Source organism: Vidua chalybeata, chromosome 9 (genome assembly GCF_026979565.1).
Source record: "Vidua chalybeata isolate OUT-0048 chromosome 9, bVidCha1 merged haplotype, whole genome shotgun sequence".
NCBI classification, from domain to species: Eukaryota; Metazoa; Chordata; class Aves; order Passeriformes; family Viduidae; genus Vidua; species Vidua chalybeata.
In genome coordinates this window covers 14,647,912-14,665,280 of record NC_071538.1, presented here as the reverse complement: position 1 = coordinate 14,665,280, position 17,369 = coordinate 14,647,912, and the positions used below count along the sequence as shown (strand labels likewise).

The 17,369-nt window shown below is 46.1% G+C and overlaps 1 protein-coding gene across 4 annotated transcripts in view; it reads left to right on the top strand.

Annotated features, from left to right (window-relative positions):
* The window catches only part of RNF220 (ring finger protein 220), a 213,973-nt gene that overhangs the window by 20,469 nt on the left and 176,135 nt on the right, over positions 1–17,369 (top strand). The gene's annotated exons all lie outside the window — the stretch shown is intronic.

Below are 17,369 nucleotides of genomic sequence, written 5' to 3'. Positions count from 1 at the left end.
AAAAGTTCCTGAAAGTCTCCTTTGTGCCCCATTTCTGTTCAGAGAATGGGAACATCTCCTGGAAAGTAAGACATGTGAAAGCAATGCCTTTCCCAAAGTCAACAATATATTTGCTTTTGATTCCTCCCTTTTATTTTCTTTTTCCTTGCAGAAGACCCTTTAAGCAACACTTTTTTTAAGGGGCACTTTTGACACCCAGGCCTCTCCTTCCTGCCTTCATCCACCTCCTCCCTCCAGCCCACACAATCTGCCAGATTCCCTTGCTGCTCCCTTCCTGGTGCAAAGACAAGACATTTGGAGTAAGAAGTTTGTGTCATACTCATTAGTTGTGTGTAAGTTAGCAGAACTTTTGGCGGATTTTTGCCACTTCCTATGAACTGTGGGATCCCACTGTTTACAAAGCAGTGTCTGTAGAAGGCATAAGATAAAATATTTGAGCTTCATTTCCAAGCCAGTTTCTTATCTTTCTCCTTGTGTGAAAAGTTCCTGACTTTGTGTTGATTTTCTTGAGATCATGTTTATTTAAATCAGGATAATAATCTTCCAAATATACCCTAAAATTATATAGCCATATAAATCCTGTCATAATATATTCAGTAAAACTGTCAGGTGATCATTCTTAATGTAAAATGAGACCTTTTCATTTTCATCCAGTCAGTTAGCACTAAATTAACTCCTTGGAGCAGGCTCAGAGTCATTCATTTGAGTAAATACCTCAGTTATTTATTGAATATACAGAATTGTTGTCTATCTTGGGGCTGGGAGCGAGGGGCTCCTGTCCTTATCCCAGCTCTGGCACCAATCAGTCAGGAGAGGAGGCTTGAAAATTTCAGTAATACCCACAAAAACATTCATTTTGTTCCTAATCTCAGTGCATGAGATGATTCCCAGTGACAGGTTCAAGCTGTGAGCTAGGCTGCAAGCTGGACTCCCAACAGCCCGGGAGCAGGAATTGCCCCAGGCTGGCTCAAGTACTTGAGGATGTGGGCAGGAACCATGGCTTGTTCATGCAGCTGAGGATGCTCTCCCAGTGGGCTCCTCAGAGGCAGACTCTGACACCCCAGGTCTGTTCTCCTGGGTCACCTCACCTCAGAGCATCTGTTCTGAATGGTTATTTTTCTCAAAATATTTGGTGAACAGCTAGGACAGGTCTTCTAAACGTCCAATCGGGAGCTGGTCTGGGCACATCAGCACCTGTGTCTCCACCTCTTGGGATAGAAAGCTGCCAGCAGGCGTGGAAGAGATTTGCTGTGGGATATACCATGCATAGCGGTTCGGAAGAAGCATTCAGACTGATGCTGGAGTCCCACAAGGGCTGTCACTGAGATAAAGACCTTGAAAGAGCTTCCTCTCATACTTCAGTAGGATGTGTTTGAGGTGTTACAGCCTTCTTTCAGTCCTCAGGAAGGCGAGGTCTCCATGTCATCCCTCCTCTGGCTGCCAGGCCAGCAGGGATCATGAAAGGTCAGCAGAAGCATGTCCCAGAGCCTGCCACAAAACAGGTTGGAAATTGAAGTGCTCCCTGCGGGGGAGACCTCTAATATCTTATCAGCATACTCTGTTTAGATGTCTAGTCTCATGATGGAGCAGGAGGGAGAGATGAGCTTCTTTCCTTGCATTCTTGAGCAGACAGTGGAAGTATCTCAAGAGATGTGCTGGCATTCAGCCCACAGCCTGGAAAGTACAGACTCAGCCAGGTTCAGGGAAGCACCTTCCTTCTCTTGGACCTAAGGATAAGAGCCCTGTATTCAGCTTGCCAAACACAAAAGCCAAATAAAAACAAACGAATCGATGAATCAAATCCTGACTGTCCGGAACCGGGCTGCCAGGAGACACACTCATCCTGCTCTTCTGGGAGATCAAATTCACTACACAGATCAAAGAAAGGAGAGGAAAAGCTCTTCAAAAGTCAGGAAACAAAATCTCCTCAGCCTTCCTTTAAAGAAGGAAAGTTACTGGACTACAGCCTAAAAGATCCAGAGGAGAAAGCATCAAAGGGAAGCTCTTAGTCACATGTGGCTCTGTGAAAGGTGAGGTCTGCCAGGTACTAGATGTCCAGTTTGAACTGACAAACTTCAGCTCCCAGAGAGCAGTCTCTTATCCTACCTACAGGAGATCCACATCCCTTTTCCTAGAAAAAAAAAAAAAAAAAAAAAGAATATTAGAGTAAGGGAAAAAAGAAATTAAAAGGTTCATTCATAAATTCTTGGTAGTCTTGCAGAAAATGGAGGGCTGTTTGTGTTCTTACTTCTTCTTGATGCCCATTTCAGCTGTAGCCTGCCTAAAACAAAGGTGGTCTTTCCTTGGGAGAATGGAAAAGAAATCCACCCTCATTTAAGATTGTGTGGCAAGTGGGCATTGCAGGTTGAGGAGTAGGAAGATGTGCCAACTGCAGATAAGGCCTGAAATTCAGGGCTTAAACCGAATCCCTTCTGTCAGCTGTTATGTTCTAGCATGGAGGTGACAGATCAGTGCAGTAGACTGCCTAGGCAGTGGGGAGCACTGATAAGTTTCAGGAGCAAATGAAGCAGAATTATTTCAGGAATGTGTTAATTTTAGCTGTTTCTACTTTTGGACAGGAAGAAAGAGATAACTTCATGTTCATCCTACTTCTGCATGATTTTGTGACTGTCCATGTATCAGGTTCCCACTGTTTGGCAGACACAAGGTATGGAGCATCACATGTTCTCTCAGAAGTGCACTCCATTTTCTGTGTGACCCCAATTCTGAGGTAGCTTGGTGGCTTGGAGAGATGAACAAGAGACACAGCAGGTTAAAGTGCAGGATCGGCAGCTGGCAGTGAAAATGGTTCCATGTAAGTTTATCAGCACACGGTCAACCAGAAGAAGGGAAAAAGCAGTTCCCCCTGCCAGAAGAAAAGGAAAGGAGATGCAAAAGGGAAAGGTGTGAACAAATTGTACAGGGATTGGAAGCAGGGAGCACAGCTAGAAAGATAGCCCTTATATCTTTCAAATCTAGTACCTGCAGGAGTACAGTGACCTCAACCATCCAGTTGGGTCACTTGTCCAAGGAACTCACAAACATTAAGATGCTGTGTGTGGCTGCCCGAAGAGGACCACTCATTTATAGGTACCAGCGTCTCTGTAGAGAAAACTACAGTGCTCAGTATGGCATGATGCTTCAGTCTGTTATCTCTGTTATCTTTGTTTTCTTAGTCTGGCTGACCCAGGGTGATTTTGACACCTAATTGGGATTTCATGCAGTTTGTTTTAGTTTTGTATGACATTGTTTAGTGTTTAAAGGTTAGCTGTGTTAAAACTTTTACTGTTATATTGATTGACTGGTCTTTTCCTTGTGGCTGAATATGAGAATGAATTTTAAAAATATGTTCCCAATTCCCCCACCAAACAGGAGCACTCTTTGCTATGGATAGCTGGCAGTTTTCTCCTGTATTTTTTTCCTCTGCTGCCATCTTGCTATGTATAAACATGCTCACAAGGCATGGGCTTCTTCCAGGATTGCATTATATACTTGCAACTCAAATTTGCACACTGCTGTGTATTGCTGCCAGTGCAACTTCTGCTTCTGGATATGCGCAGCAAGGTTTTAAAAAGTCCATCAAAATCAACCAGCATGCTCTTCTTGAGCAAGGTGTTTGTGCAGGGAAAGCAGGTCAGAGACCACAGGGGGATGCTCTGCTTTACTGTAGCCTAAGCAGGGTCTTGCCAGCAGTACCTCTGCTGCAGAGAGCAGAGCTGTGCTAGTGGACAGACCATGCATGTTCATCCACTGGCAGGAGGTGTCCTTTGGAGGACTGCTGTAAACCAGTTCTGTCACAGCATCTGTTGCAGATCTGGTCCTTTTCTACCCTTTGAATAAGTGGCGGGTTCCTCACTGCCCCGGTGCTTTCCACTGGGGTTGGTGTGTGTGATCATGCCAAGGAGGATGCATTGGCCCTACAAAGCATGTCTGGGATTCTGCTGTCATTATCTGTCCCCTTTACTGTGTTTATTGATATCCACATTCCTTCATTTTAGTGCTTTAGCAATCATGGTGATAAACAACACCATAACAATGTCCTGTGAGCATCTCTATCCCTGTGCTGAAAGGTGCTGCTTAAGTACCTGTGCTGTAGAGTATCTCCATATGGGAGCTGGTCTGGGGGCTGTACCCCAGCATGGGGCACCTCTGGAGGTCATGGTCCAAGGAGGCAGGTGGGCAGGACCATGAAGTTCTGCCTCTCATCTTTCACTCTACCCACAGAGTGCTGGAAAGCACAAATTCTGTTGAGATTAAGTTATAATTTAAGGCAGTGAACATGTGCTCTGCTGGCAGCTATAAAGATTCAAATCATAAAGTTTTACAGTGGAATGGTTTCTGTAAAAGCATCGTTAGAAAGGCGGAATCATGCCTTTAATTCTTACGACTTATGGGGCTGCCTGGTTTGTTTTGGTTTTAGTGGTGCTTAGTGGGACATGAGGTGGGGTCCCAACCCCATCTTTCCATTTAAAGCTAGGCCTTTCTTCCCCAGGGTCCTGCTGTTCCAATGCCTTGAGAAGGTGGAGATGGTGTAGAGATTTCTGTGTTCACCCCATCCATTTGAGTTTTGGGACCCCTAATATGTGCAGAGCCTTTAAACTAGCAGGAAGAAAGATGATATGCATCATGAGGTGTGTGCTGCATAGCTGTGGTGTGGAGCCTGGGGAAATCCAGCCTGGGATATGAGTATCTTGAGCATGTTGAATGTTCCCAGCTGAACTGTCCTTGTAAGGTTAGGGTTTGGTTAGACAGCCTGAGGGCTGTGAGGCTGTTGAGACATAGAATCATAGAAAGGTTTGGGTTGGAAGGCACCTTAAAGATCATCTAGTTCCAACCCTCCATGGGCAGGGACACCTTCCACTAGACCAGGTTACTTAATGCCCTGTCCAACCTGGCCTTGAACTCTTCCAGAGATGGGGGATCCACAAATTCTCTGGAACATTCTTCCAAAGGACAGGTTAGCTTCCTCCTTCTTTCAGACTTTGAAAGTAAGGACATAGTCATGTCCCATAACATTAGTTAGCATTCAAAAGGAGGCACCAACATACTTTGCTTTGAGCTTTTGCAACATGCAGGATGATGTTCTCCACCTATAATGCCTTTGCTCTGGTAGCTCTGGAGTGGAGACCAAATTGCTTTCAGCAAGTGAGGGCTCTGGGGTCTGGACTTCGGAAGTGGTCTGACACAGATGGTGGAAATCTGCAGCAGCTGCATGAAAGGCAAATGAATTAAATCATAATATGAATAATACAGTCAATACAGCAGCCATGAGTTGTTTATTTTTATGTTAAATTCAATGCATTTTTGTCGCCCTCATATTTTTAGTGATCAATAGGCCAAAGATTTTAATATTAACAATACTCAGCTGCATTGTAGAAGCAGGGGAAAGTGGGAGGATTTGGCAGCTGGATAGACACGTAACATTTTTGTCATCTCTTTGGGACATGTGGAAAGTAGTTTGAGATTATGAATAAGCATCATGGAGATACATATTTGCTGAAAAATCAGCAGTGAAATTGTTGGAGGTATTCCCATTTCAATTGTTATCTCCAGCTCCCAGATTTAGCACCCCAGTGGGGTGAGTTTACTCCGGCAGCCCTTGCCATGCAGTTTTAGCAAGATGTTTACAGGGGAATGAACACATCACTAGTGTGACTACACTTGGTTCATCTTTCATTTTATTTATAAATTAAAGCACAGGGACTTATTCTTAATGAAAGTTGAGGGTTTTGGTGCAGGTGGTATGTGTAATATTTAGAGCTTTAACCTTGTGTTCTGCTGAACTTTGCAGGTGGACCACTGGGTGAAACTGAGAGGGGAATTAAGCTCAGCTGTAAGTCAGCTGGGTTTGAAATGGGGAAGTTTTACAGTCCCAAGTCTTGGGATTTTATGAGATTCTGACAAAGAGCTCGAATAGGGCACATGGAGATGAAGGCATTTCCCAGCCTTCATCTTTAAAATGGAGGAGCAGACAGTTAGCTGAGGTGCTGTTGGTATCTCGTGGATGGAAAAGAGGCATTTAATCTCTTTCACTGGGCAGTGGAAGTGACTTTCCGGCCTTGGCTGGCAGCTGGCGGCTGGCAGTATTGCCTTTAAAGCTGAGTGTCATGGGATTAAAATTGAGTCCTGTGGCATTATGGCCAAGTCTTGTCCTGCTTTTGAGTCGTGCCTTTGCCGAGCCCATAGATCAGCTCGGCTCAGGCTGTGTGGTGGCAGTAACCCAGCATTATTGAACCTGTCCTCCTCGCTCTCCCAGGCAGTCACACGAGCGTCTGGCCAGATTTGCAGGACTCAGCAATGGACAGCCCCGGCCCCACTTACTCAGAGGAGCAGATCGATAACAGAGGCGGGTGATAGATGAGGAGAGTTAGGGATGGATAATCTGCTGAATTTACATGACCCAGGGTGGTCCAGGGAAGGCTTGCAGCTTTGCTGGGAGACTTTCAATAGGAGACAGAAGTTGCCTTAGTTTCCAGCTGCTGACTGCATTTTAAAAACATTGCAAGGTCTGTTTGGGTGGGTGGAGGAAGCTGCCAATTGTGAGCAGAAAATAAAGCGGCGTGTCCGCTCCTGCCTCCTGGGCTGCACCCCCCAGTCCTGCCCAGAGCAGTCGAGCTGGCACTGTGGGAAAGGAAGCATGCAGTGCCATGCACCCATCTGCCCGTGCCATCAAGCTCCATTCCATGGTGGAGGTCCAAGAAAGAAAATACTGCCAGGATGGGCAGGATGAGTTTTGAGATATTATTTAGATGCCGATTTGATACCTATGTTAAATTGGCAGTGCTGACTCACTTGGTAAGAAGCAGAAAGTTTCAGCCCCAAAGCTCTGTATTTCCACTACCTGGTTAGCAAACACATCATGAAAACAAGTACCAGTAGGTAGAAAAGAGAAGCAAAAAGCTTTGCTTTTAAATAATAATAATAATATTAACAGAAAAGATATCAGCTTTCCAGTCCCATTGATACTGGCGAGTGGAGTTTTAGGGCTTAATCCTATAAGATGCCGTTAATGCCTTCTGCCATTGCCACAGAGCATATGCCAGTGGCCAGCTTTTGGGGAGGAAACTTCCCTTGAATTGAGGCTGCCCTGTAACTGTTTACAGTGGTGTCTTCCTTTTGTTGTACTTCGTTTGATCTTTCACAGAAGCATCTGGTCTGTCCTTTGCTGAAGACACCACACAGGGCTGGAAGGACCACAGGTCACTTCTTCTACCCACAAATGACATCTCTGATGCCCATAAAACTATAACCTTCCTGCTGGCTGGCGTGCGCTGCTGACAGACCAGCACTCTTTGATTTAAGTGGTTTAGCTTTTTCTCTAATGTGTCTATGTCATTTGGTCTCAGGTTCAGTTTTTGGCAAGAAATAATGTTTACAAAACCTCTATAGGAAATAAAAAACCAAAACAAATTTATTTGAAATAAAGATGTACACAAATTCTTTAAAAGCTAACCTTCCCTCCTTTCCTTTTATCTGTTCACCTTGGAGCTCAGGCCTTGCATTATGCAAAATGCTAAAAGATAAGGCAGTGCAGAGCAACTGGAAGCAAAAGTGAGGACAGGAAAACTGTTCTCAATATGCAAACTGATAAAAGAGCCCAAATTCTGGGTAGTAGAAAATAAAATAGATTTTCATTATTCTTCCCAGTGCAATGATCACAGAAGTTTCTAAAAAATATATTATTTTTTAAAAATACATACGATTTTAATCAAAGTGTCTTTCTTTATTATTTTACTGAATTAGAACCCAGTCCTACAGTTAGATCCATTTTGGATGGAGCTGATTGAAAATCATCTTGATCCCTCTGATATGAAGAGGCTTTGCTGTCTGTTCCTCTGTATATACAGCTGCAGAGTTGATGTCTTGTGATGAAATGGTCCTCTTCTGCTTGCAAATGCCCATCTTCAGGTAGAATTAATGTTCCAGAGTCCAGGATCTTCTGGGGGGAGCAGTGCTGGTAAAAAGCAGGACACTGAGAGCTTCTTTGTGCATAAGTGCACAGTGCTGACATGGATATAAAATTGCTCATCAGCTTTTTTCTCTTATTTTGCTGGATATTTTAAGTAACCAGAGGTAGACCATGGCTAAGGAGGAGTGGTTTTCATACCAAAGGTCAGATGCTGTCAGGAGGGCAGCAAGCAAAAATTGCTGTTCTAATGCAAAAAGTCCTTAAAGGAACTGATTTTAAAGGTTTTTCCCCTTCCATTTCCCCTTTATATTAGTAAATATGACTAAATGCTCAGGGTTTGGTCACAGGTCAGGCTGTCCTGCTGGGAAGGGAGGCCCTGAGCAAGGATGGCGTGGGCTGATGGGCTGCAAGGAAGGCTGTGGGAAGCTCTTGGCTGGAGGAGCCCTGCAGCTCTGTAAATCATCTGTTTGGGTAGCTGTGCTGGGTGCCACAGCACCTCAGGTGATTGAACGTGATTGAAAGGAGCATCCTGGAGAGGGAAAACTACCTGTGCAAGTGTAGGGAATTCACAGGAGAGCAGTGGTACCTAAGGGGTACTTCTATAATGATGTTGGCAAAATATGTGCCCCCCCAAAGAAAGCACTTGTATTTATATTCTCTGTCGGCAGGGTTTGTATCTGAATTCTCTTCAGCACCCTTGGCTGCCCTGGCCTTCTTCTAAGGAAGCAGAAGGAGCATTGCTAGGAGCCTGGCCTGGGGGTGTGAGCCCATATCTGTGAGTGTGGATGTAGGAAGCAAGGGTAGCCCAGCAGTGGGAGATGTGCTCATGCCATAGCAAACCAGTGCAGCGTTGGTGTGGGGGCAGCTTCAGAGAGGAATGGGCTGTTCTATGGACAAGTTGTATTTAAAGCAGAGAAGTCTTGAGAAGGCAAAACTTTATGTTTCAAAGCAGTGAAGAAGAGATGCTCTTGCACAGCTGTGCATGTTATGTATATATACATTGGCATATATATCTGCACACAAACATAGCATATGTGTCTTCCAAAAAATCACAGGCATGGATGTATCTGGACCCATGTACATTCACCCAGAACAGAGCCTTTATACATTTGTGTTTATTGAGTGGGCTTTATACAGGGCAAAGTTCCCTTTGCTTTCTGCTCCCTGACATTTCAGGGAGAAAAATGTCCTATTGTAGCCTCAGGAAAGTAACTGAGCGAATAACTTAAAGGAAGAAAAAAATAACCAGGATTGCTCCAGTTAAGGAATTAGCCTGCCTTGCTTTTGCAATAAAGCTCCTCTCCCTCTCGCTGTCAGCCCTGGGCACCCTCCTTGCTCGAGTTTTAATTCTAGTCTCTAATCTCAGCCGCTCCTGTGATAAATTAATTGTAATGATAGAGGCCCCAGTTACGAGGTCTGCACCGTTTGCTTGTAATCTGAGCGACAGGTTTAGGGCCTGCTTTATTTAAGATGCGAGGGTAATTACATGGGAGTTAGCATATGCAGGCAGGGAGATATGATTCATTCTCCCAGCGACGGCCATGACACAGCTGTTTGTCGGATAAAATAGAGGAACCGTGTTGTTACAAAATGTTCCCCTTATTATACCTCATTAAAAACAAGGCTGCGATAAGTCAGACCTGGCAATGAATAAAATGTATTGCCCCCTGTAAAAGCTGATAGGAGAGAAAGAGGGTCTTCCGAGCAGGCTTGGGTCATTTATTTATTTTTTGTTCTCTTCCATGCTCCCTCTTCTTTCTTTCCCTCTGGTTTTCTGCCTCTCACTGGCTACTGGAGGAAAGAAAAGGAATGTTTTCTCTTGCTTTCTCTTCTCTCTTTTCTTCTTTCTTCCTTTCTTTGAACCTGCCTGTGCCCTCCCCTTCTGGGAGCGATCGCCGATAAGGCAGGGTCGGGCCAACGGCAATTAGCGAAGCCTTTGGCAGGGAACAAAAGGGGAGATTTGTTCCCATCGGCCTAACACGAGTTGTGCCTCTTCACCTTGCCTGAATGCAACAGGCTAAGCGGGATGGGGAGCTCCCTCTCCAGCCCAGGGGCCGGGGCCTTCCCAGGCAGGTTATTAAAAAAAAATAAATAATCAAAATAACACTTAAACTTCCCTTTCAGGAGAGAAAAGATTTTTTTTTCCTTCCCCCCCCCCTTCTTTTAAAATAATCCAAGGAATGTAAGGTGATTCTCTCTCCCTTTTCCTCTGCAGGAAAACAGGGAAAGCTTAAACAATAGAAGCCAAAAGTGTGGGAGAAGGCCACAAGTGACTCTGAGAGCCCATCAGGGTGAGATGGATAGAAAGGGTCTCTCTGAACTGGCATGCCGGAGCAGAAGCATAAATCCGTCGCCTCTGAGAGTACTGGGACGCGGGAGTTCAAAGGATGGCTTTCACTCTCTCACCAGTGCTTTATTCTTTGTGCACACTTTAAGCTGTCAGACTTGGTGGGATGCAAGCATTCTTGCTTATTTATTTATTATTTTGGTGTCCTAAGGATACAATGTTGACTTTTGTCTTAAATTTTTTTTTTAGTATTATTCTGGGGAAGATAGAGTAGTTTTAAAGTAGTAGGAGTAGTGAGAGGTCTTGCCCACTCTGGAGGGCTGTCAGTTGGGAGAGAGGCACCCACCAACTCGAGCAGAGCTCGAGGCAGGCAGCTGTGGCCTTTTGGAGCTGTTTGTATGGGTTGCATTAAACCAAATGACGTGTGTCTGGGTTTTTCTAACTTTTTTTTTTTTTTTTAAACTCTGATCAATACGTTCAGCTGCTTCTTCTCAGACCATTTGCTTCTCACTTGCGTATGTTGTTCTTTTCTTCCCACAATAGCTGAGATGAATGAATAAGGCTGATTGATAGATTGGCTGGTTTATTTTTAACTTAAGCTATTGAGGGAGATTTGTAAAACTATCATGATTTCTCTAGATGGATATTTAAGTTATAAATACCGTAACATTTGGCTAACAAGATATTGAACTACATTCAATTTAAAAATTAGATGCAATATCTTAGAAATAACTTAATTAAAGTCCCAGACACAGCAAATTAGTCCCATTTTAGGTTTGTTCCTTTGGGAATGAGTACTGTTTGTAAAAATGCATATCTGGTTTGCATTCAAAACACCAGGTTTTTGGAAGGGTAAGTCATTGCTTGCCTAGGTTATTGGCCTCTGTGCTGTACCCCAGTCCTGTGCTGCCATGTGACAGGTGGTGGGTGTTTGCAGTGGTCTAGGAGTGACAGTGATAGCAGAAGGCATTGCAGTACCATGGGTGATCATCATGCTCTTAAACAAGTTAGGGACTTATGATGGTAGAGCTGGTGTCCTGGGCAAAGAAGAGCAGATTCCAGGGTGTAAGCTGTGTTGATGTCCAGTTGCTACTCACGGCTTCTCCCATGCCAGCCAAAGGAGGCACAAGTACTTCCAAGTCTTGTCTCTGTCTGGTGGTGGTACTGTGGTGGAAACAGTGATTTCTGAGTTAGGGGCAGTATCAACTCATGGCAGTCACAGCAGTACTGGTACTGTGCACCTGCTGGACTTTACAAGCCCTTTTTAGCTTAGGGAGATCAGTGCTGTGCACTTATGAAGAGTCTGTTCACATTTCCTTGATCCAAGGACAGGGGGTACTATGATTAAAAGGCCTCTCAAGGCAAAACATCCCAGGCCCCTGTACGAGAGCCTATAGCATTGCCATGGATGGCAGTAGTGCTGCAAGTTTCAGGATGAGACTGAAGGCTGGTGTTGGGGAGAAATTGAATGCAGCATAGACAGCTCTTGGACAGTTTCTTCCAAATCCCTGTGTTAACCACACTTTCGCAGACTGGATTGCTTGTCCCCTCACCTCCTCTTCCCACTTCTGTATTGATCCTCTGCACCAGTTCCCCTTTCTGAGTATATCTTGTTTACAGAGATGTAATGAAGTGTCTTATTTCCAAATAAAATCCCAGCAAGCAGGAGTAATGGTTCACAGATTCAACCACTCCCACACTGGTAATTTACTAAAATTAAAACTTAATTAAGCCAGGCTCACTCAAAGGCTTTGCATAATTTAGTAGTCTGTCTTGGAGAGCCACAGAGCTGTGCAGGCAGGCAGCTGAGTCAGGAGCCAGGTCTGTCATCCACCTCTGGAGTCGCAGCTATTACTTGGCATTTTGTACACCTATTTCTTCTCACTGGTTAGAGCATCTTAAAGGAGTGAGCTGGAATCACTGTCTCACTTCTTCTGAGCGGGAAAATGAGATCCAGAGAAAAGCATCAACTGGCCAGGCTGGTGCTCTAGTAGTAAAGAACCTGATGTCTGCACTCCCTCTTCCCTGTTCATGCATCCCAGCAGCCATTCTCAAGATGTTTTAAAATGGATTATCACACAGTAGCAGCAGCTGAACTGGATATGTCTGCCAAGGAATGCAGCTTGCATTTTAAGGTCATATCGTGAGGGAATATGTCACCTTTGAGCACAGGACCACTTAGTGTCACCTAGAGATGACAGCTTGGGAGTATGCAGCCAGGTTGTGATGAGAGTATTCATAGAACCTGCTGCTATGGATTAGGGCTCCTGTGCAGGAGAGCATGGAGCAGGGAGGAGAGCTGCTTTCAAAGATTTTACAGTCTAGGGAGGGATGACCAGCAACAGGAGCAGTATTGAAGGAAAAATGGAAAGGCTTGAGGTGTCTTAATGGAGCAAAAGCAGAAGTGCTGAGGAGCATGGAGGAGCAGAGACCAAATCGATGGGTTTCTATCAGTGTGTGTTAGGCTGTACTGTGTCCCTGCCCCAGGAAATGCCCTGTCAGACCCTGCTGTTGAACAAGGAAGAAATCTTTGTACTCACAGTTACCTGGTTTCTTTTTTTATTCCATAATGGAAAGGGACCATTTTCATCACTGGAACCTGCTCCCTCTGAGAGAGCTTTGGAGAGTCTTGAGAGTAGAAATGCCAAGGCTCTCTGATCCTGTGAAATGGCGTTGGTGGAAGCACCACTGTGGGATGTGAGTAATGTCTGAAACCCATGGCTCAGTCAGTGCAGTTTGGCTCTTCTGCTGTGTGCAGGTACCCAACTGCATCAGATACACCTGAGCATCCCTGGGGAGCACTAAAGCCTATCCATCTGAGTTGTCCCACTGGCAACATAGGGACAATGGATGGGGACTGCCCAGGTGGGTCAGCCCAACAGGCCATAGGAGTGCTGGTGCCTTTCTAAAGCCTTTCAGAGATGTTGGCTTGGCTGCAAAGGATGGATGAGCTAGTGGAGTTGGCTTCCTGCATAACCATGTGTGAGTGGGGCTTACAGAGAAGACATGTCTTCTCAGCAATGGGAATATGGAACTCGGGAACATGTTTAAGAAGGAAACAACAGAGCAGCTGTTTAGCTGAAGATGCATACAGGAGCTCACCTCAAAAACAGAACCCTGAAATGTCCGTCCCAAAGGTAAGGGAGCTACAGAACTCAATGCCTGGACCATGAGCACTGAATGGGACACCCAGCGCTGGTATGGAGGGGAGGGACACCAGTGAAATGCGAGGTTAAGGATCACCCAGAAGATGCCGGCTCAAGAGAAGGGGAGGACAGCAACAAAAGCCGTATGTGTGTGTGTGTGTGTAAAACCAAAGACCAGCCCTCCCCTCCCCCTCGCCCCATAGAAACCCACCAGGGGCCGGAGAGGCAGGTGAGTAAATCACCCGCCCAGCTCCGTCAGCGCCGGTCTCTTCTTTGTGTGCCGCACAAAGGCAGGGAGCGGGTTATTTTGGGTGCGTGCGGGTGTGTTGTGACGCTCGGGACCCCCCCGGCCGAGGACGAGCGGGGCGCGGGCAGCGGGAGCGGGGCCCCCGCCGGGCTGGGTGCCCCTTGTCGCTGGCCCGAACCCGCCCCGGCCAGACAATGCCGAGGGTGGGCTGGGGGAGGCTTTTGTCTCCCAGTTTTATACACTCTCTTTTCAAGGTGGGGAGGAGGGAGAGGAGCTGAAAAAGTTTTTGAATTTCAATCAGGTTGGGCTTTGAAAGCCTTTCGCTTTTGTTGCGGGGAGAGGAGGGGAGGTTTACATTTCAGCTGAGCCTGGTGGCCGGGCGCTGGGGAGGCGAGGGGGAGGGGGGGCAACCTCTTAAGTGACATCAGTTTGGCTTTGGATGTTGGGACTAGGCATCCAAAAAAAGGGTCATCCCAGAGCCTGCGGATCTGGCAGGCATAGGGAGAGGGTGTCGCACGGGGACTGTGAGACACTGCTGTGGTGGCTTTCTCAGTAGCTCCGAGACAGGCATGTCCACCCGAAGAGCTGGGTGTGACACACAAGCCCGCCTGAATGGCCTGTCCTCGCGGAGCGATGGCCACCCCCCGCCCGGCTCGTCCCCCCCACATCGGTGGTAGCTTTGACTTGCGTAAGCTGGTGAAGAATGGACCCACCGATGCCTAGAAATCCGCCTCCTCCCTCCTTCCCTTCCCACTCCTTCTCCCCGTTTCTGAGAGGTGTAATGGAGCAGATCTTACAGGGAGCAGCTGCCTCTGCTCCCGTGCCTGCCTGCCCCACGCTCTGCTTTATAACCTTGGGGTGAAAGGGGGGCACAGGGTGACAGGATGGCTCGGGTCCTCTTTCCTGTGCAGTGCCACAGCTGTCACCACAGCACAGGCTTTGGAAAGACTTGTTCAGCTGGATGCTGAGGCACCCCTCCATTGGGCACCGTGCAATTTCCAATCTCGCAGCACTGTGATGGGGTGAGAGCAGCACACTGTGACCTCCATGAACTGGTTCATCTCCCTCTGCACCCCACTCACCCCCTCCACAGTGCAGAGGCAGCAGGGGATTACCCTCTCTGCATGGCCAGCCCTGGGGGACAGCAACATCACTTATGCCAGCCAGTCATCATCTCCAGGAATGTGTTCCTTGCACGTGCTGATGCTGTTCTTGCCTCCCATCTGCCCAGTGGTAGAGGGGTACCTGTACCAGCTTCCCTGGTTGAATCACATAGTGCAGATGGCCCTTCCTCTTTTGTGTGTGGCACATTTGACTCTCCCATTCAGCTGCAGAAGAGCTGTTTTCCTTTGTTTTGGGTAGATGTAAGAAAAGAACAACCCTGCACTTCCAAGAGCAGATTTCAGCTTTCCTAAGGGACTGTTCAGGTACACATCTCTGATATTAAAACTCAAACACTGCCCTCTTCTTCTAGTTGCTGCAGTTCTTTGTGGGACAAACTTGGAGTAAAAAGTATGGAAGCTCTCATAAAACGAGGAGTATGGTTTCACATGATGATTTTTCATTTTTGAGGAAAGTCCTTAATCCTGGGACATAGATTTCAATTCTCAGGTCATAGAAAGAGTGGGACATTTCTGGTTTAAAGGAAATAAACTCAACAACCTTTGGATTTTGATCAGAAACATTTTGTGTCTCAGAAGTGTGCATGCTGCCAGACCAGCATGCCCTTGGCAGTGATAGAATTTTTTCCTCTTGTTCATCCATCAGAAGCAGCAGAGCAAGGTGGAGAAAGGTTGCCAGTAGCAGGTGTTAGCTCTTATAAAAGGAGGTCTCCTATTCTACAAATACAAGGAAACCATTTCTGTTCCTCAAAAGTCAGAAGATCTAGAACTTCCATCCTGCCCCAGGGGCAACACCTTTTCCCAGGCCTTATTTCAATATAATTTGGGAGGAATTTCCACAATACAAAGAATGGTTTGGAATGAGTCTCATTTAACTCTGAATCTTTCTTTTAAAGTTTAGTCTATTAACAAATATGGACAGCCAAATGAAACCCCAGCAGAGAAGTGCCTGGGAGAGCTCACCAGCTGCATTGCAGTGGCTGTGTGAGGGTCAGGTGTCCTCCATTGCTCCACATTGTGTTTGTGCATTTTCAAGAATACATTAGTTTTACCCCTGAACAGTACTTACTATGTAGAAATGCAAAATATAAAACATATTTCTTAGAGCAGTCTTGTTGTATGCCCTTTCTACCTGGTGTGAAGCTTCCTTTGTCTTTAAAACACTATGAAAGTTCACTTTGATTGCCTTGAGAGTTATAAAGCAGCTTGACAGAATCACAGTGATGCTTGGCATTGAAGGACATTCCTGAATTGTTCCTGCTTTCTATCTCTGATATAAGGCCAGCAACTTCAGCGGGTGGCTGGTATGGCGGTATCCCTGTTCACCATCTCCGCATCGAGCTGTAAGGATCTGTTTTAGAAATCAGTTAGAAGAAGGTGTTGGTGGACAATGAAGACTGACCAACCCTTTCAGGAACATCACCATAACCCAAAGGTGTGCCTGCTGTTGACCCTACGCTGGGCAGACATTGCCAGCAGCTGCAGGTGCTTTATATCCATCATCATCAGGAACTCTGGCAGTGACCTGAGGTTCTGTGGAAGATAGCATGCAGTGTCCTGCTTCCCATCTGTGTGTCTGTCACAGACAGGACCATAGAGTGGAGGAAGGAGCTGCTGCACTGCTTTGGAGCAAGTACCCTGGTGTGCTGACACAAGACTGGCATTAGGGTGAAGGAGGTACCTGTACCTGCCCAGGCTGCTGAGGTTGCACAGGGTGGCACAGCACCCAGAGTATGACTCAGCATTGCTCAGAGCTGGAAAATTGTCAAGAGAGGGGGAGGGTCAAAAGAGAAACAGGTGTGGGAGAAAGCAGCTAGACCTTGAAAACAGAGGTGTTGAAATGTTTGTTTCTGAAACTAGTCAGCAGAGCTTGAAGGGCAGATGTTGTTTCCTGCTGGGGTTGTGTGGATGCACAGTGACAGGTGGAGATCAAGTAGGGTAAATGCCCTTTGTACATTAATCTGGTCCAAAGCCGTGGGAAATACTGTCGTGACCTGTATTTATGTCCATATTTTATTTTATCTATTTACCTCTCAATTGAAGCAAGATGGGACTGGATGTCTCCTCACAGAGGACTCATGTTTGGTCTCAGATACATCCTGCAAGTGTTCAGGAGTTGCTGGTTCCAGCAGCATTACATGAGGATTAATGCAAGGTGAAAGTCAGAATCTGACCCTGTCACCCCTCCTTTTTCTTGTGGAAAGCTTTTTGGTTTGTGGCTTGCCCATGAGTCCATGCAACTCCATTTTGCTTCTCTCTTCTTTGAAAAAATCCCCACAATCTAATTTTTACTCTGATCCCAGGGCCTAAGGTGCCACCCCAAAATAAAAAAGTATCTTCCCTTCCCCAGGTCCCAGGAAGTTGTTTTCCTCTGCCTTCTGCAGTGCAGGTTAAGCCAATGCCAGCTCTGGTCTCGGGAGATTCCCTGCAACCCCCACTTGCCTCGCTCCGTCGCCGGCAGCTTTTTCATTATTTATTTAATGTCTTGTACCGTAAATAATGGTGACTTTATGGTTATTAGGAACGGGTTAAGGTACATGCGGGCAGCACCAGGCTGCCTTCAAAAGGAACAGGCCCGGCATAAAATGTTGCGATAATTGCTTTACTGCTGAGTGCTTGGTCTTTATTTTGTGTCCGATTTGTCTCTTAAGCCAGCGTA